This window comes from Callithrix jacchus, chromosome 1, assembly GCF_049354715.1.
Source record: "Callithrix jacchus isolate 240 chromosome 1, calJac240_pri, whole genome shotgun sequence".
Classification (NCBI taxonomy): domain Eukaryota; kingdom Metazoa; phylum Chordata; class Mammalia; order Primates; family Cebidae; genus Callithrix; species Callithrix jacchus.
Window position 1 is genome coordinate 5,904,906 of NC_133502.1, and position 27,255 is coordinate 5,932,160.

A 27,255-nucleotide genomic window follows, 5' to 3' on the forward strand; every position below is an offset into this window, starting at 1 on the left:
GCTGGGATCACAGGTATGTGCCACCACACCTGGCTAGTTTCTGTATTTTTAGTAGAGACTGGGTTTTGCCATGTAGGCCAAGTTGCTCTCCAACTCCTGACCTCAGTTGATCCTCCTGCCTCAGCCTCCCAAAGTTCTGGGATTACAGGTATAAGCCACCATGCCCCACCTGGAGGAAATATTAATTTCCATGCTTCCCACTTTTACTACCATCTGGTCTTATCTGTCTTACAAATAGCTGAAATTCCAGAAATGCAATGTGTAGAAATCTTATAGTTTACCATATGAATTTATAGCACTTTTAAAGAAACTATAAATGCAAAAACCAGAAGTTAAGAAAGTGTAAACAAGTAGAAAATACAAACAGGTAGAGTGACTAAGAAGAAAAATGAAAAAAAGCTGATTAAATATGAGAAAATCCAATCCACACTGTGTAGACATAGTCACTTATGCACACATGAATGAACAAGGACCAGAACATGACCCTAGTGTGGACTCAGGAGTAATAGCAAAAAAATTTAGGTAATATAAATAAATATATCTAAGACGTGTTAAAAGGTTTACAATGTGTGTCATGTCAACTGCATGAAATGGATTTTCATATTTAATTCTTACCTTAATATATTGAGGTAGGCATTCTGCTACTCTCAAGTTAAAGATAAAGAAACTCTGTAGTTACCATGAGTTTTAGATAAAATATCTTATAGTTTATAGTAGACAATTTTTAGCCTATAGCAATTTAAATATCAAATTGTATAAAATCACTCTACATATTTGCTTCAGCCTCTCTATATTTTATACTTTTGATATACAAATTATGCCATTTTATATGGTATAGGCCTTAAATTATTCTAGTTGTTATTCTTTTCAATAATTTTGTCTTTCAACCTTTATACTAAATATGTAACTGAGTTGAACACCATCGTTATAGTATTAGAGTATTCTGAATTTGACTGTGTACTGACTTTTACCAGTGAGTTTTTTACTTTTCTATATTTTTATGTTACTCATTCACATCATTATCTTTCAGTTTGAAGAACTACCTTTAACATTTCTTTTGAAACAGTTCTACTGTTGATGAACTCCCTGAGGTTTTGCTAGTCTGGGAATTTTCTATTTCTTTTTCATTTCTGAAAAACAGATTTGCTGGAAACAGCATTCTTGATTGACAATTTTTCCCCTTCAGAATTTTGAATATATTATCCTACTCTCTCACGGCCTGTAAGGATTCTGTGGAGAAATTCACTATTAGCCTTATTAGAACTTCTTTATATGTGTTTTGCTTCTTTTCTTCTGCTTTTTTCAGTATATTGTCTTTCATGAAAGATCTAAGTGTTTTTACTGCATTCGTAAAAAAGTATAAGTACATATACGGTAATATACAGTTTAAAGAGCTTGCTATAGTCATTCCACAATATATACATACAAAAGAGAACCATGCTACAGACCACAAACATATACAATGTTTACTTGTCAGTTAATAAATAATTTTTTAAAAAAGATAAAGTCACGGAGGCATTAAATTCAAGTAAATGTGTTTCACTACAAGAAGGCCTGACTCGAAAAAGAGTGTCTATCTCCAGAGTCTGTGTCCAAACTACTGTGTAAACTTTGAACGTTAGAGCTATGAGTATTTATTACAATGTTGAAATGGCACTCTTGATAACTGCTTTTAATAAATTAAAATGGAATTGTTTAGTCCAAATTAGCCTACAAAGTAGCAATGGTAACACCTTATGAAAAGGGAAGACTAGAATGACTTGGAAATTTCTGTGATGTCAGGCTCAAACCATTGTCCTAAGAGAAATTGGTAGATTTCTCTGAATTGTATTGAAATATAGGAAATTATCAAGTATACACAAACTCTTATTAGAATCTCATAGGGAATCAAAAGTCTACTGGGACACTCAAGTCTTTCAGAATTCTGCAAATATTTGTGTTAACCTGAAGCCTGGAGACCATAGCTATGGTTGAGCGTAGTATAAAAGCTGTAAATTTAATCTGCACTTCTTTAGCTTATTAATATATTGAGAAAAACGTTTTGATCAACATTAGTGGGGGGAGAGGTCGGGGAGGGATAACATGGGACAAATGCCAAATGTAGGTGACGGGGGGATGAAGGCAGCAAACCACATTGCCACGTGTATACCTATGCAACAGTCTTGCATGATCTGCACATGTACCCCAGAACCTAATGTACAATAAAAATATAAAAATAAAAAACAGTAGAACTCAACAAGTACTAATACAAAACAAAAATACTTTTAAACATAATATCATTTTATTATAATCTTTTAGGTCTCCTTATTGATAGAAAATAATATTCTCACAAGTAAAACATATCTAATAAATGGGTAAAAGAAAAGTGTACTAAAATGGAATTTATGCAGCAAATCTATTTATGGCAATGAAAACAGTCTGCAAAAAGCTATGACATTAAGAAATTTATTCAAGTATTTTATCATCTCAAATGTGATGAGTGGCAAAAAAATACAAAGCAAATTTATTTAAGGAATAAATGTTAGTTTATTTTTTTCTAGAAAGAATGTGTAGAAGTGAGACATAAATTTTTTTTTAAATTGCTGGCACAGCTAACAGTAAATTGAAGATTATACTTAGTATTCCATAGACATTTTCTTAAATGTTTATACAGTTAGTGATAATAGAAGGTGCCTCTTTTGTGATAATTTTTCAGAAAGTACCATGTGAGATGGAACTTAGAGATGAGTGTTAAGTGAAGGTAAAATTATACAGCAGCTGGAACTTTCTAATATTCTTGGTGAGGGGGCAGAATTTCTTTGGAAAACACTTTGGCAGCTAATTAAAAAGTTAAGATGACTTTTGCATTGAGACCCAATGACTTTGTTCTTGGCTATTTACCCTAAGGAAATGAAGATGTATTTGCAAACTAAATTGTAAATATTTATAATAGAATTATTCCCAATAATTAGAACCTGAAAATAATGCAAATACATATCCTTCAAACAGCAAATACCTAAGCTTTAAGGTAACTGTGCAATGGAATATTGAATTAGGAATTCAAATGAGCAAATTACTGATAATCAACACAACGACATGAATAAATATGAAACAAAAGGCAAATAAGATCCAAAAGGTTACATGTTCTATTATTGCATTTTCAAGATAATTTTGAAAAAGCAAGACTATATGTACGGATAATAGGTCAATAATTTCCAGGAATTAGGGGTTGGGGGATAGTGTAATTACAAAAGAGAGAACAACAAAAATTCAATTCAAATTGAGTGAATTGTTCTGTAGCTTAATTGTGGTTATGTTACATGACCTATGCAATTGCTAAAACTCATAAAACTGTACCCCCAAAAGTCAATTTAGATAGCTAGGTAGATATATAGATACAAATATAGATAGATATAGATGATATAGGTACAAATAGCTTTGACGCACACATACATATATACACACACACACACACACACACACACATGCATATCTATATCTATCTATCTATAAACCACTATCTATCTATCTATCTATCTATCTATCTATCTATCTATTATCTGTCTGTCTGTCTGTCTGAATGAATGAATGAATGAGTAAATATAATGCCTGTGTCTCTGGGCACTCTAAAGCTAAGAAACAAGAGAAGAAATCATCAAGGCAATCTGAGAAAAAACAACCAGTGGGACAGGAACAAAATTGAGTGTGATATCCTGGTAGTCAAGTGCAGAAGTAAGTAGGAAATGAATAACTATGTCATATGCTCCTGGTATATTATGTAAGATGAGGACTGAGAACTGCTAGATTTAACTATGTGGAAGTCATTAACATGAGAAGAGCATTTTGGTGGATTGTTGGGGTGAAGGACTGACTGCAGAGATTTTAAAATAGAATTAGAGTAGAGGCATTGGAAACAAGCATAGATTTTTGTTTGTGCTTTATGCTTGGGGAAAATAGCAGCATCTTTGAATACTGATTGTAATAATGTGTTGTAGAGGAAAATATAGTAATATATGAGAAGTGAGAAGAACTTTTGTAATTAGGTTTTATACCTAATGACAAAGAGAGCAGAGAACAGAGAGAATGTTATAAGTGGATAAATGGCCTATAAATAGAAGCACATTTTCTCAATCTTATTCACTGTAAAATGTCCCTACTTGTTTCTCACTTTAACATCTCACACATTTAAATTTATTGTACAATTGATGGTATCTTACAGTATAATTGACAATGTTTTATTTTCTTTCAAGTGATATAAAATAAGACTATCTTACAAAATATGTATGTTCACTTTTCTAAAATATGATACTTTATAAAACAGAAGAGTATAGATGCTGCTTTGTTATTAGATGTGGTGGGAGGACTCTATAGACATTCTTTTTAAATTGCTTTAATTTTTTATGTAAAGATTACTATAAGGCCATCAGATGAAAACATAATACTTTGGAAATGTAAAGTAGAATGTGTGAAAATGTTCTATGGGATAGAAAATAATTAAATGGACTAGGAAAATACATTATCTTTTCTTAACAACAGTAGATGTTTTCATAACAGTAGATGTATCATTATAAATGTAAAGTGAGACTTCCTAGTAGAGTTGTGTGTTATTCTCTAGCCACGTTCAAGTTCAAGGGAATAGTCACAGAAGGGATGAAGAGTTGACTTAAATAGCATTAGTATTTCCCCAATTAAGTAGAAAAACCTAATAGAAAGCAAGTTGTTTTGGACTGTATGTAAGGGAATATTTTAAGGATTGGCCATAGACCACACCTTGAGTAAGTCAGAAAAGGAAAGACTACAGACAGTAAGTGACCATGAAAATCCGGCAGTATTGAAGGTTGTTAGAGTTATGGTAATATAGAGAATGACAAAAACAAAAGAAGGTAGTGGTCAGAGAGCAGGGCACAGAAGTTAATGCTATAGAGGGGTTTCATTTATTGGTAATGCTAAAGTTTGAATGGAAGTGAAGCTGAGGTATGGTTGACCACAAGATTATTGAAGTAAAATGTTGCAAAGTACTGAGAGGTTCATGAGTTGTCAATCAACATTTAAATTACTAAGAATTAGAAATAATTCTACAGAAAAAGTGACAGTAAAACACTTGTTAAAAATCAGTAAAAAAAAAAAAGACGTATAACCTGGAATAAGTGGATAACTGAAACAATGAGGGCCAGTTCATAATATAAATTGATAATGTGAGGATTAAAGTTGAGTGCAGTGATTTAAGTGTCAACTTTATTTGGCTAAGGGATGCCCAGATAGAAGGGAAAACATTTGGGTGAGTCTGTGAGAGTGTTTCTGAAGAGATTAACATTTGTATCAGTGGACTGAATAAAGAAGGTCCGTTCTTACCATTTCACAATACTGCCATCATCCAATCTGTTGAAGACTCAAATAGATCAAAAAGATGGAGACAAGGGCAAATAGCCTCTCTCTTATCTGGGACATTCATCTTTTCCTACCTTCAAATATTGAAACTCCTTGTTCTCAGCCCTTCAGTACTGAACTGAATTACAGCACTAGTTTTTCTAGTTCTCCAGCCTGTAGATGGCAGGTCGTGGGATTTCTGGGCCTTCCTAACACATGAGCCGATTCCATTAGCCCTCATTGATCCTATTTCTCTATATAATCCTGACTAATACTTTGAAGATCTGGCTGTTTGGGGAGAAAACAATAAAAGCAGCAATGAAAATGACAGAGGTTACCTATGGTCAAAGAACAGCTGTACTAGACAAGATGAGTAAATAGAAATTGATTTCATTATGATATTATTAAAAGGAATAGGAGGGAGAGCAGAAAAAGGACAACAGTTTCTAAGTGCTGAGGTGGGGAGATTCTGGCCATCTGTACCTATTGGCTTTACTAAAGGAAAAGTAAAATCTGTTTCATGAGAAAAGATGATTTTACCACGTGGATCAAGGCACACACCAAAGTTAGGCTCCTACTCTACCACAGAGACAGAGGCCCCATCTTCCTTCACATCTACCTTTCAAAACAATGGCCCCTGGTACTTTGAGAAAGACAATTCTGGGTAGTAAAATAGGCAAGAGGCCTTTACATCATGAAGGGCCAGAAAATGTTTGCAATTACAAGTTTTCTAAGGTAAATGATCTAAGAAAAGAGAAAACTCATCCAAAGTTTATCAAAATGAAGAGAATGTTGGAGATCTCTTCATCACTACTCCATTTTCATGCCTAAAGGGCAAACCCAATAGAGGCTGAATAGGAAACAGAGTCCCTAGAGAATCTGAATTTTTCTTTTTTTAAAAAGAAAGCAATCAATGAAATATAAGAGATTGAGGATTGGTATGATTTGGATGTGGTTTGTTTCCACCAAAACTCATGCTGAAATTTAATTGCCAGTATGATGGTGCTGGGAGGTAGGGTCTAGTGGGAGGTGTTGGGTTATGAGAGCAGCTGCTTCAGAAATAGATGAGTAGGTTAATGCCGTCCTCTGGGGCTGGGTGGGTTGTCACTCCCACTCTGGTAGACTGGATTAGTTAATACAAGAGAGGTTGATACAGTGAGCCTGCCTGTTGTGTTTGGACTCTGCATGTGCTCACATCTGTTTCTCTGCCCTGTTATAACTCAGCTGGAGTCCCTCGCCTGATCTTGAGCTTCCTAGTCTCCAGAACCATGTGCTAAATAATCCTCTTTTCTTTATAAATTACCCAGTCTCAAGTATTCTATTATAGCAATTATAATAAAAAACACAGATTAAGATATGGATATTGAAAATTTTGCTGCTGATGAATCATGAAATTCAGAGAGCCCAGTAAAAAGGATTCAGGAATACAGAGGAGTGATAATTGGTAGTGAGATATAGGAGGTGGCAGGACAGGGGGTAGAGTATAGGAAATAACAGCTGATTCAAGTGTCTGAGGCCTCCTGTGGAACTGAGATGTAAGAGATATGAGACTGAGTTATGCCTTATATCTCTGTAAATAGGCATCATGAGATCAACCCTGGTTAATACAAGGCAAATAGAGGTGATAAGGATGTAAGTGATGGAAGATAGAGGAAAACATGTTTTTGGGGTCCAAGCTGTTGGCTACTGATGGGATTAAGAATACTGGCAAACTATATATTATCCAAAATGTGGAACCCAATTGTCTCCTGTAAGGGGACATTTTTGCAGATTTTCTGCTGCAAAATTTCTCTCTTACATGTAGACAAAAGTTTAGTATTTGTGCCAGGTGCTTTATCATAACCACTGTAAAGGGAATGGTGGGTCTTCTCCAGCCGAGTGAGCTGTCCTTTGACTTCTCTTGAGGATGTGTGAATGACTGAGTAAACTGGGAGGAAGCCAGATTATTTTCATTGAGGAGAAAGAAGCCAAGAGATTAAAGTGTTGTAACTATTCCTGAATTCAATTAAAACAATTATTTATATCTCACATATTAGATCACTAAAGGCTTAATTAAAACAAAAGGCTCTCTTCTAAAAAAAATTACTTTGCATTTTATCAAACTTCCTATTAATGAATAAATTGAAAAACAGATAAACCAAGCTTTTTTCCAAAATATATGAAGCAAGTTAGAGGTTGGATAGAGAGAAATTAATCCAAAGCTAGTAAATATGTTTTCAACAACTATTTATGCTTAATATGCTGAGTATCCTGTGCAGTCTAAAAATACAAGGGAAATGAGACATTCTTTTTTCTCTCCTTATGGAGTTATGCGCATATGAGTGAAGATGTCAGTGAAGTTTAAATTACAGCCTGATACCCTGTGCATATTGATCCTGATTTATTAGAAATATTTGTCTACAAATTGTGCATGAAACAATCTGTAGATACTGAGTAGTATTTTTCTCAGAGAAATGTTACCGTAACTAGAGGATATTACCTTAGTCAAGAACAAAGCAATAGTCATATGTATTGGCAAATAAAGACAAATATTTAATAAACATAGACTGCATTACTTTAGTAAACTAGTGAAATTATTTATGCTCTAAATAAAAGAAAGAAAAAGTATACAGCATAAGCACAATAAAACAACAGCACTGTAAATGCAATTATTGTATGTATAGTATACACATAGTCTCATAAATTTAATTTACAAAAATGTATTTACCCATAATAAAAATTTGAAGGCATGAAGTTAAATTTAATGACCTATTAAAAAGTTAACCATGGATATATATTAACTACCATGTTAAACAATAACAGCCAAACTTCGAATGGACAAAAGAATTAGTAATTGGAAATAAATTACACACACAAACACATATTCCACTGGTTAAAATAATGTGCAATGATAAAAGATGTTCTTAAGGCATTACTAAGTCAAATGTTTAGTACTAAGTTTACTAAACATCTATGATTTCATCTTGGAAGGATGAAAAAGGCATATAAACAATGTTTTTGTATTTGTAAAAGAATCATTCACAAATTGTTCTTAGAGGTTTAATTTAATAAGTATATAGGTGACTAATTTTTTCTGCATATAAATTTTTAAATGTACAATAATTGTGTTTCTAAATATGATTAAAATGTAAATAGTATATTCTTATATAAGAGACATATCTTTTAAAATATTTCCTCATGCAAAACTGAGATTAATTTATTTGACTTTTTAATTACTATAAAGATAATAAGTTAAAGTTTCTTAGATTGTAACAAGATGTCTAAACAGATATTTGATGATATTGATATTGATATTTTGTTTGTTAGTTATTGATATTTGTTTTCATGTTTTCTTTTTATTAATCTGACAAATGTCTTCATAGGCCACTTCCAACAATTTTAAGATTAATCTTGATAATAAATAAGTTATAGGATATACTATGGAAGCAAGCAAAAATAAGATACATTCTTGTCTTGGATGCTCTGGGTCTACTTTTAACTACTTAACATCACCATATTTTCCATTCTCTTGTCTTTCATCTGTCTTGGTTATACACATCAAGAACAATTTGGATTATTCAAATAAAAATAAAAACAAACAAAATGTTTAAAATATCTAATTTTCAGCTTGATCCTAACTGAACTGCATATTTGAAACTGATACAATTTAGAGCATACCAGTGAACTAATTGTGTGGTACTTGTGGGATTGCATTTTTAACAAAGCTAAGAAATGTAGAAAAACACATTTTCACAAATTTTGTTTTATAGAAATATGAATGATTTATATTTTTAATTAATTATTTAAAAATGTTTTTGTAAAAAAATTAAAATCTCAAAGGATCAAGGAAATATTGGAGAAAAGAATCAAACAAACCCATTATAATCACCTTTTAATTTAGGATGATATTTTCATTGGTAAGAAGGAGAAATGAAAGACAACAAGTAAGAAACTATAGATTCCCAGACTGTGGGCCCTGAATTCTGATCACTGGGGCCAGCACACAGCTAAATTTCAGGGAATAAATGGTCTCAGAATGAGTCTAGAAACAACCTTGTAGCAATTTATATGCTTCCATAAATACAGAAGCAGAAGATAGGTTCCTGTGCCTAAGGTAAAGCAGAGAAAAAGAATAGATGTGCTTCGGAATGGTAGATTATACGAGAACAAATGACTCATCATGTTAGTACAGACCTTATCTATACCTACATGAATGGTAACCAAGAGCAGACAGAATAGTGGACTTCTCAGTGGACATCTGTAAGAAGGGAGGTGTTCAAGCCTGAGTGGGTCATCTGGGGCACATAAGCTTTCCTAAAAATGAAGTAAAGCTTCAGGAAAAGATGGAATACATCTAAATTAGTGGAAATATAACCTTTGTCTCAGGAGAAATAGAAATCTATATAACATTAAATTGAGTTATGAAAAATAAAACAGCAAACCTTGTGCCCTTGGAGTATATCCTGAGAGTCAAATCTGATGGACATAATCTTGATAATAAATAAGTTATAGGATATACTATACCGTACCTGTCTTTTTAGGGAACTGAATATGTGCAAGAGCTATGCCAGGTATCTTAGTCTATGGTTTGTTGCTATAATACAATATCTGAGACTGAGTAATTTATAAAAGAAAGGATTAGTTAGCTCTCAATTCTGCTGATTGGAAGTTCTAAAACCTGGCAGCCTTACCTGGTTGGCTTCTGGTGAGAAGCTCATGCTGGGTCATAACGTGGTAGAGAAGCTCATGGGGAAGCATGCAGATACAAGGGGAACAACCAGGAGAGGCAGCCTCACTTTATTATTACCTGCTCTCCTAGTAACTAACCCTGTTCCACCAGAGAGAAAACTCATTTCCATGAAGAAGGCATTAATCTATCTTAATGACCTAAGCACCTCTTAAAGGAACCACCTTCCAGTATTGCCACACTGGGGATTGTGAGTTTTGGTGATGACCAATGGTATTCAACCTATAGCACCAGGTAAATATAATGTACTGCATCGAGCAATCATTTTACTTTTATAAAATGTGAAGATAATGTTAATAATATAAAACTTTAGTTCCTGGAGTAGAATTGTGAATAAAAACAATTTTAATTTTTCTTTAACAATAATTTATTGAACAAATCTTTTGAAAATTTGACTGTATAAATGCAATTCTTTGAAAAATATTTTTGAAGGATTTTCTTACTCATTTCACTTTTGTGTGCTAATCCTAAAATTGCAAATTAAATTAAAATTGGCAAAACTGAAGACATATTTTCAAGTAAATACATATTTTTGTCAATTTCAAACAATTTCATTGTTTCATTTTTTTTTTTTTGAAACATTTTTCCACTGGCTTGTATTTTGATAAAATTTGGACAGGAACTCTCTTCTTCTGAATCAAGAGGTTTGGCACAAACAGAGTTTATATTTATGAAGGTATTAATCACAGAAACACTAAATGTAGATGCTTGCTAATCTTAGAATTTTATAAGTGTTTAAAGCAAAACTATTTTATGCTACTCTTTGTAGCATAGATGATTTAATCCAAAGATTCACTATGGTAGAGATTATTGATAAACAATTAATCAATAAATGTCAGAGAAAAATTTTATTATTGCTTTCTTTTGTTAAGTTATGAATGGTGAAAACTATACTTTAGAATTCTGTAACATGACTCTTTAATATCATGTAAATCAAATTCTAAGTTTAAACATAATTTTTATTATTAATATTAATACATTTTAATAAAATTTTGTTTTTTTAATTGATGGGGTCTCACTATGTTGTACAGGCTGGCCTCAAACTCTTGATCTCAAGCAATCTTCCCATTTCAGCCTCCTGAGTTACTGGGACTGTAGGCACATGCTATCACATCCACTTTTAATGAATATAACATTTATTAGTCATCTTAAATGTAATGGTTATAAAAGACTGAGAATCGATTAATTTTGCAGATATTAAATCATCACAATGTCATGTATATTTCTTTTGTTTTCCTTCTGCTAATTCAAATTTGTATTCAATTATAATTCAATTTGATTTAACATTAAAAGCTAATACAAACAAACTTTGTAAAATTACTACTTAGTACCAGGACAATAATAATTTAGGATTATATATTTTAAAATAATGATAATGTACAATGATAGAGATGCCTTACTTAATATTATTATAAATATTTTATGTTCAATATAAGCATAATAACAAATGTATACAGATCCTATCATTGGAATTAACTCATCATTTGAATTAAATTAGAGTATATATTGACTTACTTTTGTGTGTTATCTAATAGTTCTTGATCTTTAAGATGATTTTATGAGGGCTTCTTAATACAATTTCAAATATACACATAACAAAACTAATATATGCAAGGCATACTTGAAAGTTGTGCTCTCATAGTTAAAGCAATGTGTTTATTGAGATTTAGCATTGACTTTTCTTAATAATGAATTAGTTCATTCTCACACTGCTATAAAGAAACACCTGAGACTGGGTAATTTATAAAGAACAGAGATTTAAATTGGCTTACTGTTCCACAGACTGTACAGGAAGCATGGCTGGAGAGGCCTCAGGAAATTTTTAATTATAATGAAAAGGGAAGCAGGCATGTCTTACATGGCCAGAACAGGAGGAAGATAGCAAAGGATGAGGTGCTACATACTTTTAGACAACTAAATCTCATAAGAACTCTCATAAGAACAGCAAAGAGGAAATCTGCCCCCATGATCCAATCAGCTCCCACTGTGTCCCTCCTCCAATGTTGGGGATTACAATTTGACATAAGATTTGAGTGGGGACACAAATCCAAACATATCAGAGAAAGAAAGGTATTATTGGATTATTAACTATATTTTTGCCATTCTCATGCAATTATTTTTTGTTCTGTTTTATGAGTAAGAACAGTTGGCATATTAAAAAAAAATCATTTTTCTATGAACAGACATTGCACTAAGGGCATATCATGGTGGCCATAGTAACAACAACCTTCGAACCCTAGTCCAATTCTTACCTAGATTAACTCAAATGTTCACAATAAAGACCTATTAGAAGGAATCATGGTCATTAAAGCTACTTAACTCATACCTACTGCCTGGAAACCATGTCTAGATTTAAGAAAAAAACTACAAGGCATATAAAATGATAAGAAAAAACACACTTAAATGAAACAAAGCAACCATCAAAACCATATTCAATTACGACAAAGATACAGAAACTGACTAGTATTAACAATATGCTAATTTTTTGAAATTATTTTGGAAAGGGTGAGCAATATGCAAATGGATAATTTTATCAGCGATGACAATTATAAGAGAGAATAAAAGGGAAATGCTAGATGTGTTAAACAGTGAGAGGACTAAGAAATATTTTTGATGTGCTCATCTGTAAACAGAAGAAAACTCATGAAAAATTCACTGAACAGAGATCCATAGAAATTACTCAAACAGAAACATAAAGGAAAATATTAGTGAAAAATTACCAAAAGAGACCATTCAAAAGTCATGCAAATTGTCAATCCATTTAATAAACCAAATTTCTTGAAAGTAATAGCACAAAACCACAAATACATGATCAGAGAAAATGAGTAAAATGAATATACAAACTCTGGATCATTCATGCAATGAAATATATGAAATATTGCTTAGCAATAAAAAGTATCAATCTATCAGTTGTTGTAACATTAAGGTTGAATCATCTTGCAGTCTGATGTTGCGGGGAGGAAGCATTCAGCATGGGGGAAAAATGGAGGCTGGAAGATTCAGCAAGTTTGCTCTTCTGCCTTCTCCTGCCTGCTTTATTCTAGCCATACTGGCAGCTGATTAGATGGTACCCACCCAGATTGAAGGTGGGTCTCCCTCTCCTAGTCCACTGACTCAAATGTTAGTCTCCTTTGGCAAAACCCTCACAGACACAACCAGGAACAATACTTTGCATCCTTCCATCCAATCAAGTTGACAATATTAACCATCACAAAGCATATATGTATTGTCCTAGGTGAAAGAAGCCAGCCTTTGAAAGACAACATACTATGGAATTCCTTTACATGAAACATGAGTAAAACCATAACAATGGGTACTAAAAAGAAATCAGTTCTTGCCAGGGTTTGAGGAGGAGGGGAGATGAATTTACCATGGAGGAGTATAATGAAGGAATTTTACGGGTAATACTATATTTTATAGGGAATTATGGTTGTGAATACACAACCGATTTTGTTTTTCAAAATCCACAGAAGTGTACTCCACAAAGTGTGGATTTTACTGAATGGAACATTTAAAAATATTTATCAGGACTTGGGAAGGAAGAGGAAATGTAGACTGTGATAAATGAATCTAACTCTAGTACAAATACATCATAAAACTCACTGAAACGGATAGGAAAAAAAGGAGCTGACTTGAGTAAATTTTGAAAACAGCTTTTCAACTAAATGTTGTAAGGCCAAAGACAATAAAATGAAAAGAATCCTTTCTATACACACTGTACTTCATTTGGCAATTTAGTATTCCTCACAAGGGTATGCATTAGTGATTCTGAATCTATACTGTTTATATTCTAGGCTTAAAGAAAATGTTAAATATATTTTAGAAAACAAAAGTCACTGCAAAAGAAAGAGAACAAAAATCAGGTAATTGGGGAATACTAGAACAAACCCTGTAGTGGCAATGGATTGGAGTCAGAAATATCAGTATGAGCAAACGTGATTTTACGTGTATATGTGTATATTTATAAATATATATTTAACATGTCTATGTATATATATATATTTAACATTCACATACATACATGCACTAACCTATATGTACACATACAGATCAAAAGACATAAATTGCTATGCGTATACATGAGTTAATATACTTATACACATTTCCCAGCTTCATCCTTGGGAGAGATTAGAAGTGGCAACAGGTCAGTAACAAAGAACACACCTAGAGTGCAGATGCTGATTCTTAAAAGTCCTTCCTAAGTGAAAGATTCCAAGTTCCTTAGGGGATCTGGTTGATTCCAGGCATGTGGCAGAAAAATACAAAATGATCTTGGAGCATCTTGTGGTGCCATGAAACAATAGAGGGCTAAAAAAATTAATAATACTTAACATGGATGTCCTCAAAATATGAATCCTAGCACATGTAAGTAAGTCTGTATGCAAAAATACATGGAGGAGAAGTAATAACTGTAAGAATTTTGGTTCATAAATATAGAATAAAATGGAAGACTACAATTAGAATAACCCAGGAATAATTGCCGCAGGCAAGATCCAATTATGGATTTTAAATTTAGGAGGTGACTGTTTAAGCAGAAACAGGATATTTGCATAGTCTCAAAATATCTCCCCCTTACATTTAATGAATTCCAAGGGGATTAAAAAAAACAGTAAGTTTATATCATAGCAGATAGCACACTAAGCAAGAGATGGATAATGATGTCAATAATAAATACAGGCACACCATGAAGATACCGTGGATTTGGTTCCAAACCTCAACAATTAAGTGAATATTATGAAAAAGCAAATCATACATGTTTTGTGGTTTCTCGGTGTATATATAAGTTATGCTTAAACTATATTGTAATCTGTTATGCACCTTATGTCTAAAAAGATAATGTACATATATTAATTTAAAAATACTTTATTGCTAAAAATGCTAACAATTATCTGAGCCTTCAGTGAGTTATAACCATTTTGCTGGCTGAGGATCTTGCCTTTGTGTTGATGGCTACTGACTGATCAGGGTGGTGGTTGCTGAATGTGGAAGTGGCAATTTTTAAAAATAAGACAACAATAAATTTTGCCACATCGATTGACTAATCCTTTGATGAAAGATTACTTGGTAGCACATGATGCCGTTTAATAGCATTTTCCCCACAGTAGAACTTTCAAAATTGGAGTCATTCCTCTTCAATTCTGCCACTGCCTTATCAACTAAGTTTATGTAATGTTCTAAGTCCTTTGTTGTCATTTCAACAATGTTCACAGCATCTTCAGCAGAAGTAGATTTATCTCAAGAAAATACTTTCATTCATAAGAAGCAACTTTTCATTCATTCGATTTTTATCATGAGATTCCACATCTTCAGGCTCCACTTCCTAATCTCAGTTCTTTTGAAATGTCTACCACATCTGCAGTTTTGTTCTTCCACTGAAGCCTTGAACACCTCAATGTCGGCCGGAGAGTTGAATCAACTTCTGCTAAATCCTTGTTAATGTTGATATTTTGATCTCTTCCCATGAATTATGAATAATCTTAATGACATTTAGCATGGTGAATCCTTTTCAGAAGCTTTTCAATTTATTTTGTTCCAATCCATTGGGGGATCATTATCTATGGCAGCTATAACTTATAAAATGTATTTCTTAAATAAGACATGAAAGCTGAAATTACTCCTTGATCCATGGACTGCAGAATGGATGTTGTGCTAGCAGCCTTGAGAAACAACATTCCTCTCCTTGTGCATCTCCCTCAGAGTTCTCAGGTGACTTAGGTGTATTGTCAATGAGAAGTAATATGTTGAAAGGAATCTTTTTTTCTGAGCATTAGGTCTGCACAGTCTGCTTAAGATATTCAGTAAACCATGCTGGAAACAAATGTGCTGTCATCTAGACTCTATTGTTTCATTTGTAGAGTACAGGCAGAGTTAATTTAGCATAATTCTTAAAGGCCCTAGGATATTTAGAATGGTAAGTGAATATTAGCTTCAACTTAAAATTTCCAGCTGCATTAGCCCCTAACAAAGAGCTGCATTAACCTGTCCTTCGAAGCTTTGAAGCCAATTATTGACTTCTACTCTCCAGCTATGAAAGCTCTAGATGGCTCTTCTTCTAATAGAAGGCTGTTTTGTCTACACTGAAAATCTGTTGCTTAGTGTAGCTACCTTGATCAGTTATCTTAGTTAGATCTTCTGGACAACTTGTTGCAGCTTTTCCATCAGCGCTTATCACTTTTTCTTGCACTTTAATGTTGTGGAGATAAATGACTTCTTTTCTCAAAGTTAATGAATGAACTGATAGCTTCCAACTTTTCTTCTTCAGCTTCCTTACCTCTCTTAGCTTTCACAGAATTGCAAATAGTTAGTATGTTGGCCTTAATTATAAAGTCAAAGCCAAATTTGGGGCTTAGGCTAAATGAAATGTTGTAGTTGGTTTGATCTTTTATCCAGACTGCTGAAACATTCCCCGTATCAACAATAAAACTTTATTCTTTCTTATTATCTATATGTTCACTGGAATGTTACTTTTAATTTCCTTCAATAAAATTTCCTCTGCACATAAAACTTTTTTAACTGGCACAGTAAGTCTAGCTTTTGGCCTGTCTCAGGGTTCAACATGATTCCCTCATTTCTAGCTTTTGATTTCAAGTGAAAGATGTAAAACTGTTCCATTCACTTGAACATTTAGAGGCCATTGTAGACTTATTAGGTGGCCTGATTTCAATATTCAAATTTGAATATTAGGTGGCCTGATTTGAATAGACACTAATTTCAATAGTGTCTCAGGGAATAGAGAGAGCCAAGGAGAGGTTGAGATGTGACGGATCTGGGGGTCAGTTGAGCAGTCAAAACACACAGGATTTATTAATTTCATTGTCTTCTATGGGCACAATTTGTGGTACTCTAAAACAATTAATTACAGTAGTACCATTAAAGATCGCTGATCACAGATCAACATAACAAATAAGATAGTAATGAAAAAGTTTGAAATATTTTGAGAATTACCAAAATGTGACACAGAACTGTGAAGCAAGCCCATGCTGCTGAAAAAAAAATATGCCTATGGATTTGTTTGTGCAGGGTTGCCAGAAAATTTAAAGAAAAAATCCCCACAATATCTGCAAAGCATAATAAACCAAAGCACAAAAAAAGTTATACTTGTACAGACATAAGGTATCCCCTGGTCTGAAGCCGTGAAGAAAGGATATATAACCTCCCTCATATTCTTATTGATAAAGTATACTCTCCACTTAATAAACAGAAAATAGTCCAATTCAAACTGAAATATATTCTATAAAAATAACTTGTCTAGTGTATTTCAGATGTTTGAAGGCCAGGTAAGATAAAATATGGGAGATTGTCAAAATCATAGAAAACTAAGAATATATAAAAATTAAATGCAAGGTGTAATTCTAGATTGCAGACTAGCACAGAAATGTATATAATGGAAAAACACTGGCAAGACAACAATGAAATCTCTAATTTACTTTATAATATTATATCAAGAAAAATATCTAAATTTCAATTATTGTCCTGTTGATATAAAAAGTGCCAATATAAGAGAAGTTGGGTAAAGGTATGCAGAGACTGTCTATGCCAGGTTTACAACTGTGTTAAAAAACTATCTCAATATAAAATTTTTCAAAGGCATATTTTTGTATTCATCGAAAATACATTTATCTCATTGAACAAGTAAACAGAAACCTAAATAGTCAAATTAATTATGAGTGATAACAGTATTACTAAAAATGATACAATCTAGAGCCAGGATTCCAACTCAGACAAGCTGACTTAAGAGTCTATGCATCAACCTCCACAAAACGCTCAGGTTACAAAGTGGGAAACTTCCTCACTTCCGCTCCAGACTTTCAGTTACTTAATGGAAGACCAGAGATTACAATTAAATAGGTAAAACCATAGTGTAAAGAAAGGCTCTGGGTTGGATCCAAGATGGTGGATTAGGAGTGGCAGCTCCCAGTGAAAGTGCAGAGGATGAGTGGACGCTGCATCTCCAGGTGAATTTTTTTGCCCACATACCAGGAGATTCCCAGGTGGAGGAGCCCCATGGGTCACCAGCGTGGCTGTTAGAACTCAGAATTCAGAAACTAACTCTGAACCACACAGCTGCATGGAAACTGAACAACTGGCTCTTGAATGTTGACTGGATAAACAATGAAATGAAGGCAGAAATAAAGAAGTTCATCAAAACCAACGAGAATGAAGACACAACATGCCAGAATCTCTGGGACACATTTAAGCAGTGTCTAGAGGAAAACATATAGCAATAAGTGCCCATATGAGAAGCAAGGAAAAATCTAAAATTGACACCCAATCATGAAAATTGAAAGAGCTAGAGGAGCAAGACCAAAAAATCTCAAAACGTAGCAGAAGGCAAGAAATAACTAAAATCAGAGCAGAACTGAAGTAGATAGAGACACAAAAAACCCTTCAAAAAAATCAATAAATCCAGGAGCTGCTTTTTCAAAAAGATCAACAAAATAGACCACTAGCCAGATTAATAAAAAAAAGAAAAGAGAGAATAATCAAATAGATGCAATAAAAAATGATAAAGGAGATATCACCAGAGATTCCACAGAAATACAAACCATCATCATAGATTATTACAAACAACTCTATGCACATAAACTAGTAAACCTGGAAGAAATGGATAAATTCCTGAACACTTGCATCCTTCCAAGTTTAAACCAGGAAGAAGTCAAAACCCTGAATAGACCAATAACGAGGTCTGATGTTGAGACAGCAATTAAGAGCCTACCACCCAAAAAAAAGCCCAGGTCCAGATGGGTTCACAGCCAAATTCTTCCAGACATACAAAGAGGAGCTGGCACCACTCCTTCTGAAACTATTCCAAATAATCCAAAACGAGGAAATCCTTCCCAAATCATTTTATGAGGCCAACATCATCTTGATACCAAAACCCAGCAGAGACTCAGCAGGAAAAGAAAACTTCAGGCCAATATCCATGATGAACATGTTGCAAATATCTTCAATAAAATACTGGCAAGCCGATTGCAACAGCACATCAAAAAGCTTATCCACCATGATCAAGTAGGATTCATCCCGGGGATGCAAGGCTGGTTCAACATACACAAGTCTATAAACGTAATTTACCACATAAACAGAAACAGAGACAAAAACCACATGATTATCTCAATTGAGGCAGAGAATGCCTTTGACAAAATTCAACAGCCATTTAGGATAAAAACCCTCAATAAACTAGGTATTGACGGAACCTATCTCAAAATAATAAAAGGTATTTATGACAATCCAACAGCCAATATCATACTGAATGGGCAAAAACTGGAAGCATTCCCTTTGAAATCTGGCACTAGACAAAGATGCCAGATTTCAATTCAGTATAATACAGGAAGTTCTAGCTAGAGCAATCAAGCAAGAAAAAGAAATAAAGGGTATTCAAATAGGAAAGGAGGAAGTGAAATCGTCTCTATTTGGAAACTACATGATTATGTATTTAGAAGACCCCATCATCTCAGCCCAAAATCTCCTGAAACTGATAAGCAACTTCAGCAAAATCTCAAGATACAAAATCAATGTGCAAAAATCACAAGCATTTCTATACTCCAATAACAGACTTAAAGAGAGCAACATCAAGAACAAACTGCCATTCACAATTGCTACAAAAAGAATATAATACCTAGGAATACAACTAACAAGGAATGTAAAGGACCTCTTCAAGGAGAACTACAAGCTACTGCTCAACGAAATGAGAGGACACAAACAGATGAAGAAACATTCCATGTTCATTAGGAACATGGAAGAATAATATCGTGAAAATGGCCATACTGCCCAAAGTAATTTATATTAAATGCTATCCCCATCAAGCTACCAATGACCTTCTTCACAGAACGGGAAAAAAAAAACCTTAAACTTCATATGGAACCAAAAGAGATCCCACATAGCAAAGTCAATTCTAAGCAAAGAGAACAAAAAGGGAGGCATCACACTACTGGACTTCAAACTATACTACAAGGCTACAGTAATCAAAGCAGCATGGCGCTGGTATCAAAACAGCACGGTACTGGTACCAAAACAGAGATATAAACCAATTGAACAGAACAAAGGCCTCAGAGGCAACACAACATATCTACAACCATCCGATCTTTGATAAACTTGACAAAAACAAGCAATGGGAAAAGGATTCCCTGTTTAATAAATGGTGTTGGGAAAACTAGCTAGCCATGTGCAGAAAGCAGAAACTGGACCCCTTCCTGACACCTTACACTAAAATTAACTCCAGATGGATTAAAGACTTAAACATAATACCTAACACCATAAAAACCCTAGAAGGAAATCTAGGCAAAACCATTCAGGACATAGGCATAGGCAAGGACTTCATGACCAAAACACCAAAAGCATTGGCAACAAAAGCCAAAGTAGACAATTGTGACCTAATCAAACTCCACAGCTTCTGCATGGCAGAAGAAACAGTCATTAGAGTGAACTGGCAACCAACAGAATGGGGAAAAAAATTTTGCAGTCTACTCATTTGACAAAGGGCTGATATCCAGAATCTAAAAAGAACTAAAACAGATTTACAAGAAAAAAACACACAAGCCAATTCAAAAGTGGGTGAAGGCTATGAACAGACACTTTAAAAAAGAAGACATACATGAGGCCAACAAACATATGAAAAAATGCTCATCATCACTGGTCATTAGAGGAATGCAAATCAAAACTACATTGAGATACCATCTCACTATAGTTAAAATGGTGATCATTAAAAAACCTGGAGACAACAGGTACTGGAGAGGATGTGGAGAAATAGGAACACTTTTACACTGTTGGTGGGAGTGTAAATTAGTTCAACTATTGTGGAAGACAGTGTGGAGATTCCTCAAGGACCTAGAAATAGAAATTCCATTTGACCCAGCAATCCCATTACTGGGTATATAGCCAAAGGATTATAAATCGTTCTACTATAAGGACACATGCACACGAATGTTCATTGCAGCACTGTTTACTGTAGCAAAGACCTGGAACCAACCCAAATGCCCATCGATGATAGACTAGACAGGGAAAATGTGGCATATATACACCATGGAATATTATGCAGCCATCAAAAATGATGAGTTCGTCTCCTTTATCTGGACATGGATGAACCTAGAGAACATCATTCTCAGCAAACTGACACAAGAACAGAAAATCAAACACCACATGTTCTCACTCATAGGCAGGTGTTGAACAATGAGAACACATGGACACAGGGAGGTCCATCACACTGGGTTCTGTTGGGGGGTAATAGGGGAGGGACAGTGGGGGGTGGGGAGCTGGGGAGAGATAGTATGGGGAGAAATGCCAGATATAGATGAAGGGAAGGAAGGCAGCAAATCATGCTGCCCTGTGTGTACCTATGCAACAGTCTTGCATGTTCTTCACATGTACCCCAAAACCTAAAATGCAATTAAAAAAACCATTCTAGAATAAAACAAAACAAAACAAAATATAGTCTAAGATACAGTGATACTCAAAATAACATATTTGAGTAAAGAATTGGATTTGAGGAATGGACAAAAACACCTTTAATGGGCATAGATAAGTCTCTACAGTTTGTCATTCAACCTTTCTTTTTTTCTTTTTTTTTTTTTTTTTTTTTACTTACAAGTAAATGCTGAGTTGTGAGAAGTAGATAGCAGTCATTTACTTGGGGCAGATGCTATTTAGTGATAACTCCAAACAAAACACCATTTTAATTATGAAACAAAAATAATGTAAAATTTATTGAGAACAAAATTCCTAATGCTAATTTACAGTGCAGACAGAAATAATTCACTTACAAGGAATCGTAAATTAAGGAAGCAAAAAACAAAGATGTAAATCTACACCCAGGAATGCTAAATCAATATGTCAAGTTCATTGCATTGTGAATTCAAAGTATCAAATAGCTTCCCTTTTCCCAGAAAATATTATCACCACTTGCTTACAAACACTGTGGATCTGTTTTGGTTTTGAACAAACACTTGGGGTGCAGTTCAATGCACTGTGCAATGTGAAAAGTTAGAAAGCATGACTTGTCATAATGAAACAGAAATTTACAAGAAAAATGTTAAGTGTACTTATTGACATTTTATTTGGTTTAATTTTTAAAAAGGGACCATCACAGAACTGGACGAAATCTCTTACACAGTGCTCACAGGTGGGTCGATCCTGTTAGTAACAGGATAGCTGTTTGTAATTGCCTGGAAACAGCATACTAGATATGTAAACTGTCCAGAAATAAAGTGAATCTATGTAAAACCTATACTAGAAGTAACGTGACTTCGCAATTATCAGGTTTTTATTTTCCTTTGTGAAAAGACTGAAGCAAGAAATAAAACTAATTATAATAGAAAAAATATAGATGACCTAGCAAATTTTTCCATTCGTTGTGGAATGACATTGTGGAATGAAAAATATCGGGCTTACCTTTTGTGAAAGCATCAAAACAGTCAATGTCAGAATATATCCTTAAAGTGACACCGGGACACCTGTATGAATGAAGGGAAAATGATGAGAGTAACTTAACTGTGTCTGGTGTTGACCTGCTTTAATTCTATTACTTCTGTGTGAGTACTATGTGTCATTTAAACAACAAACCATTACAACTGATCTCTTTCTCCCATTTTGTTTATAATCAGTTTAGATCCATTGCAATGGTTAGTTCAACAGAATTGGGAAAAAATCAACTACAATGGTTAGTTCTTTAAATAAACCATCTCAAATTTCATTCATTCAAATATCCCAATAGCTAAAGAAAACCTGATACTTAGGGAATAGCTAATAAAGAAATGTTAAATGAATAAATGGTCACGTTAATTTTTAGCCACATTTATCTTACATTAACCTTGATTGAACAGTAAAATATTGGTTGTAAATAGTCTATCTAAAATCCAGTGTTGATGCCATCAATGGCCAAAGCATCTTGCTCCTGCTACTACTATAATTTTGTATAATTTCCTTCTGTTTGAGTTCCATTTGTGGGAATTAAGATTTGAAGGCTAATACATTGAGAAAATATATTTTAAAAATAGAAAATACAAGAACTGATAGTGCTCAGTAAAAATTGGAGAAATCTCTGAGTTTCACCTTGTCACCCTAACAGCTGTTCAGACAGATGTAACTAGGAACTCATTTACTATTTAGGCAAACATTTTGCATACAGCACTAACAAGAAAGAATTTCAAGATTTTCTAATATCTGAAGACCAAATTTGAGCACTATTTGTAGGATTCTGAGCAGATGACAACTGCAACTTGTCTTAACAAAACCAAGAAGAGACTCTGTTTATTTTTATTTTTGCATTATTTATTTATCTATTCTGGTTAGCACTTTTTGTATCTTTTAATTTTAAATTTTAATTGGCAAATAAAAATTGTACATATTCATGGGGTACATAGCGATGTTTTGATTTATAATGTATTGTTGGTGGATGAGTTGAAAAACTGTGTAACACATCTGCCATATTGAAGTTAACGACGGGCAATTCATGCCCTGCCCTTAAATTTGTGTCTATTTCACAGATATTTTAAAATGTCATCTTAGCGTCTGGGTGTGGTGGCTCGCACCTGTAATTCCAGCACGTTGGGAGGCCTAGGTGGATGGAGAGCTTGAGCTCAGGAGTTCAAGATCATCCTGGGCAACATTGTGAGACCTCATCTCTACCAAAAATACAAAAATTAGCCAGGCCTGGTGGTGCACACCTGTGGTCTCAGCTACTTGGAAGGCTGAGGCGGGAGGATTGCTGGAGCCTGGGAAGTCAAGGCTGCAGTGAGCTGAAATCACAGGCTATGCTGTGCTTCAACCTAGATGACAGAGCAAGATCCTATCTCGATCTAAAAAATAAAAAATAAAACAAAATGTCTTCTTGGAGCATCATTTTTATAAAAGAAATGAGGAGAAATTTTTATAATAAAATTAACTGAAATATATTGTGGAGTCATGTGTAAAAGCTTATGAATTTTCTTTTTATGTAAACCGTTTGCTCTAAAAGCTGCTTTCTTTCAGTGTGCTGCATTGGGCTAATCAAATCTTCCAAAGTTATGAGTTCATTATTCACTGTACTTAAAAGCCATAGCTAAAAATAAGTGCAAAGAACAATCTAGAATAAAATTGAGATTTAGCAGTCTGATATCTCATTCTAACTAAATATGAGATTTTATTTTCAAATTTTATATTCTAACAGCACTGAGAATTTTATTTTTTTTATTTAAAGAGAAATGAACACTTGCATGTTAAAAAATAATCTCCAATCCCAGTTTTACTTACCTTACAATTTTGTTTATTGCTAATTGGGAACAGCAATAGCCACTTTAAAGGTTGAAAAGATTAAAGGCAACATTAGGTATCTGTAGTTGATCTTTTATCAGATGACTAATTTCAAAAGTGAAACTTTTAAATTATGTATTATATATTGTATTATATATCCCGAATTACTTCAAAATGTAAGTTTGGCAGCAGAATTAAATCCGCAAACAATGATATTCACTTCTTAAATGCACTATGCATTTCTTTATTTCTAAACAATTGCATATGCTGTTATATCTCTTTGTCTATTTTATCCTATCAGGTTAGTTGATGATAGTTGCATTGAGCAGAGCTGACCAGTCTCCAGGTCTACATGTGGTACAGGCAGGTAGGTTCCAGTTGTGGTGGTAGCAGTGTGGTAAGGGAGGCCCAATCCCAGGCTTCCAGGAGGAGTGCTCAGGTGCCTGTGGTGGTGGACAGGGGCTTGGCCATTACCAGGTCCCTGGACTTCATGCTCTTGCATGAGGGTTGTGAAGCCAGGCTGGGCAGGCTTGCCCTTAGGCCCCTGAAGGTGTGCACGGGTACTGGATGTCATAGGCAGGGGTGAAATTATCTGCAGGAACCTGGAAGAATGCTTGAATGGAGAGTAGCAGTAGGTTTACACCAGTAGCTGTGGGCAGCAGTCTAGGCAGGCAGGCGGGGAATGTGTGCTTCACTTACACTCTAGCCCCAGTGACAGCAGCCTGTAGTGATGGCAGCTATGGGCGGGGACCTTTGTATGGGCTCATGAAAACGCATTGTGGCTCTACTGCTCGAGGAAGCAAGTTTGCTGCCAATGCCCACTCTTCTGCCCCTGTGACAGCAGCCAGCCACAGTGGAGGCCACAGGTAGGGGATCTCAGTGGGGCCCCAAGAATGTGGAGCTGCAGGTGTTGTTAGGTCCCAGTGTAAGGTGCTGTCTGTTTGTGATTGGGCTCTCAAAATAGCACTTCTTAGGACTTGTGGCATGAGTGGGACTTGATGTGAGCTTTCTCTCTGGAGAAGTGTCATTGTACAGTCTCAGGCAGCTCCCTATTTCAGAACCTGCCAAGTCTGAGAGGCTCCACCACGGCTAAAATTGCATTAGTCCATGTTAGGAATGTGATCACTGGGTCTCTCACTTAACCTTTCCTCCATATTGAGGGTTTCTCTAGGCTCCCAGCCCATCCCAGCCAAACAGGTTTCCAGGCTTCTCCCTCCTTCTTTGCTTAGGTGTTTCCTGTCATTTATCTGTTGAATTTCCATGCCTGGTTTTGGATGATCTATTCAAAGTGTAATTATCTAGTCATAATTTGCCTCTTCTTTGTGGTGGAGTGTAGTTCTTTACTGAGTCCTCCTGAAAACACTTCTCATTTTTTCTTACTATGCTAGCAGAGAAACCTCTTCATAAAGTTTATTTTTAAAATTTCTATTTGTGTTCCCCTAGTACCTTAAATGAAACAAATAATTTGTTATTATTAAATTTAGCTTGTATGAATAAGATGTATTACCACAGGTTCTCTACAAAACAAAGACCAAGAAAGCATTATGCATGTACAAGATTTACTGTAAGAACTTTTATGTATTGAGAAACCAGATGAGGCTGGAAAACCATCAAACTACAACATAGTAGTAAACCCTTTGAAAGAGAATAATGAAAGGAAGGGAAAACATAAAGTCTCAGATCACAATGTAGTTCACTCTTAGAAGAATCTGGAAACTTACAGGACTGAGCCAACTTTTATATCACAGCCAAATTCAGTAACTGGTTAAGAATACTCCCTCCATAGTAAATGGACGTCGAGCAAAAGTAGTGACAGATTTAGACCTCAGCAGATGGAGTCATGGGTTGCTTATGACCCTAGTAGTAGGAGATCAGAGATGCATTTTTATGACACTCTTCCTTTTGCTTCACACAGATCCGCTTCTCCAGCAGATTTGTGTGAAGGCTTTTCTATTATATCTGCAGGCCTTTCTTCCTGAGAGGAAACTTGTAAGAGGAAAGTCAGTAGGATGAATTATAGGCTCAGGCAGCAAACACACTCAGGGCCACAGTTGGTACTCATTCCCCCACTCTGTTATCCATCAAAAATTTTCTCACTGTCAGCTAGTACCTTGGCAAGTCACACTGGCTTTTCTTGTGTGGCTTCTGAATGCTTAATAATCTTATGCTTCTTGGTTTAGTTTTGCTGCATATGTTCATTCATAAACATAATGCAACGCAGAACCACTATGAAAACTCAAATGAGTTAACTGGACATCACAAAGATGATTTCTTCCCTTCCCTTGTAAAAGCAGCCCTATCTTTTCCTACTGATCAAGATCAATTATTCCTGCCAGTATAGTGACAATTCTTTTCACCTGCTAAATTTTGGGCACAAGGAGTCTGAAATTCCCTGGGAGACATAAAAGGTAGCTTCTCAGGACACCTGTTGCTTCTTGTTATTAAAATACATCAGTTTTTTTTTTTTTTTTTTTGAGACCTAGTCTTGCTTTGTAGCACAGATTGTAGGGCAGTGATGGGATCTCGGCTCACAGAAACCTCCACCCCTTGGGTCCCGGTTCAAACAATCCTCCTGCCTCAGCCTCCCAAGTAGTTGGAATCACAGGCTTGCACCACCATGCCCCACTAATTTTGTATTTTTAATAGAGATGAGGTTTCACTATGTTGGGTAGGCTGGTCTTGAAGTCCTGACCTCGTGATCTGCCCGCCTTAACCTCTCAAAGTGCTGGGATTACAGGCATGAGACATCACGCCCTGCCAAAATACACCAGCTTTGAGGTTCAGGACCTTCAAGCTGATGAACCCAGATTTGCAGGTATGGGAAGCACAAAATCTTTCATTAAGTCAGTGGGAAGAGTGCTAAGTGGAGCCACTTGTTTTTCTCCTCCTTGGTTTCAAGACCTCCTGTTCTTTCTATTGAGGAGCAACATTTTCCTTCCTATGAAATCCTTTTTGATTAT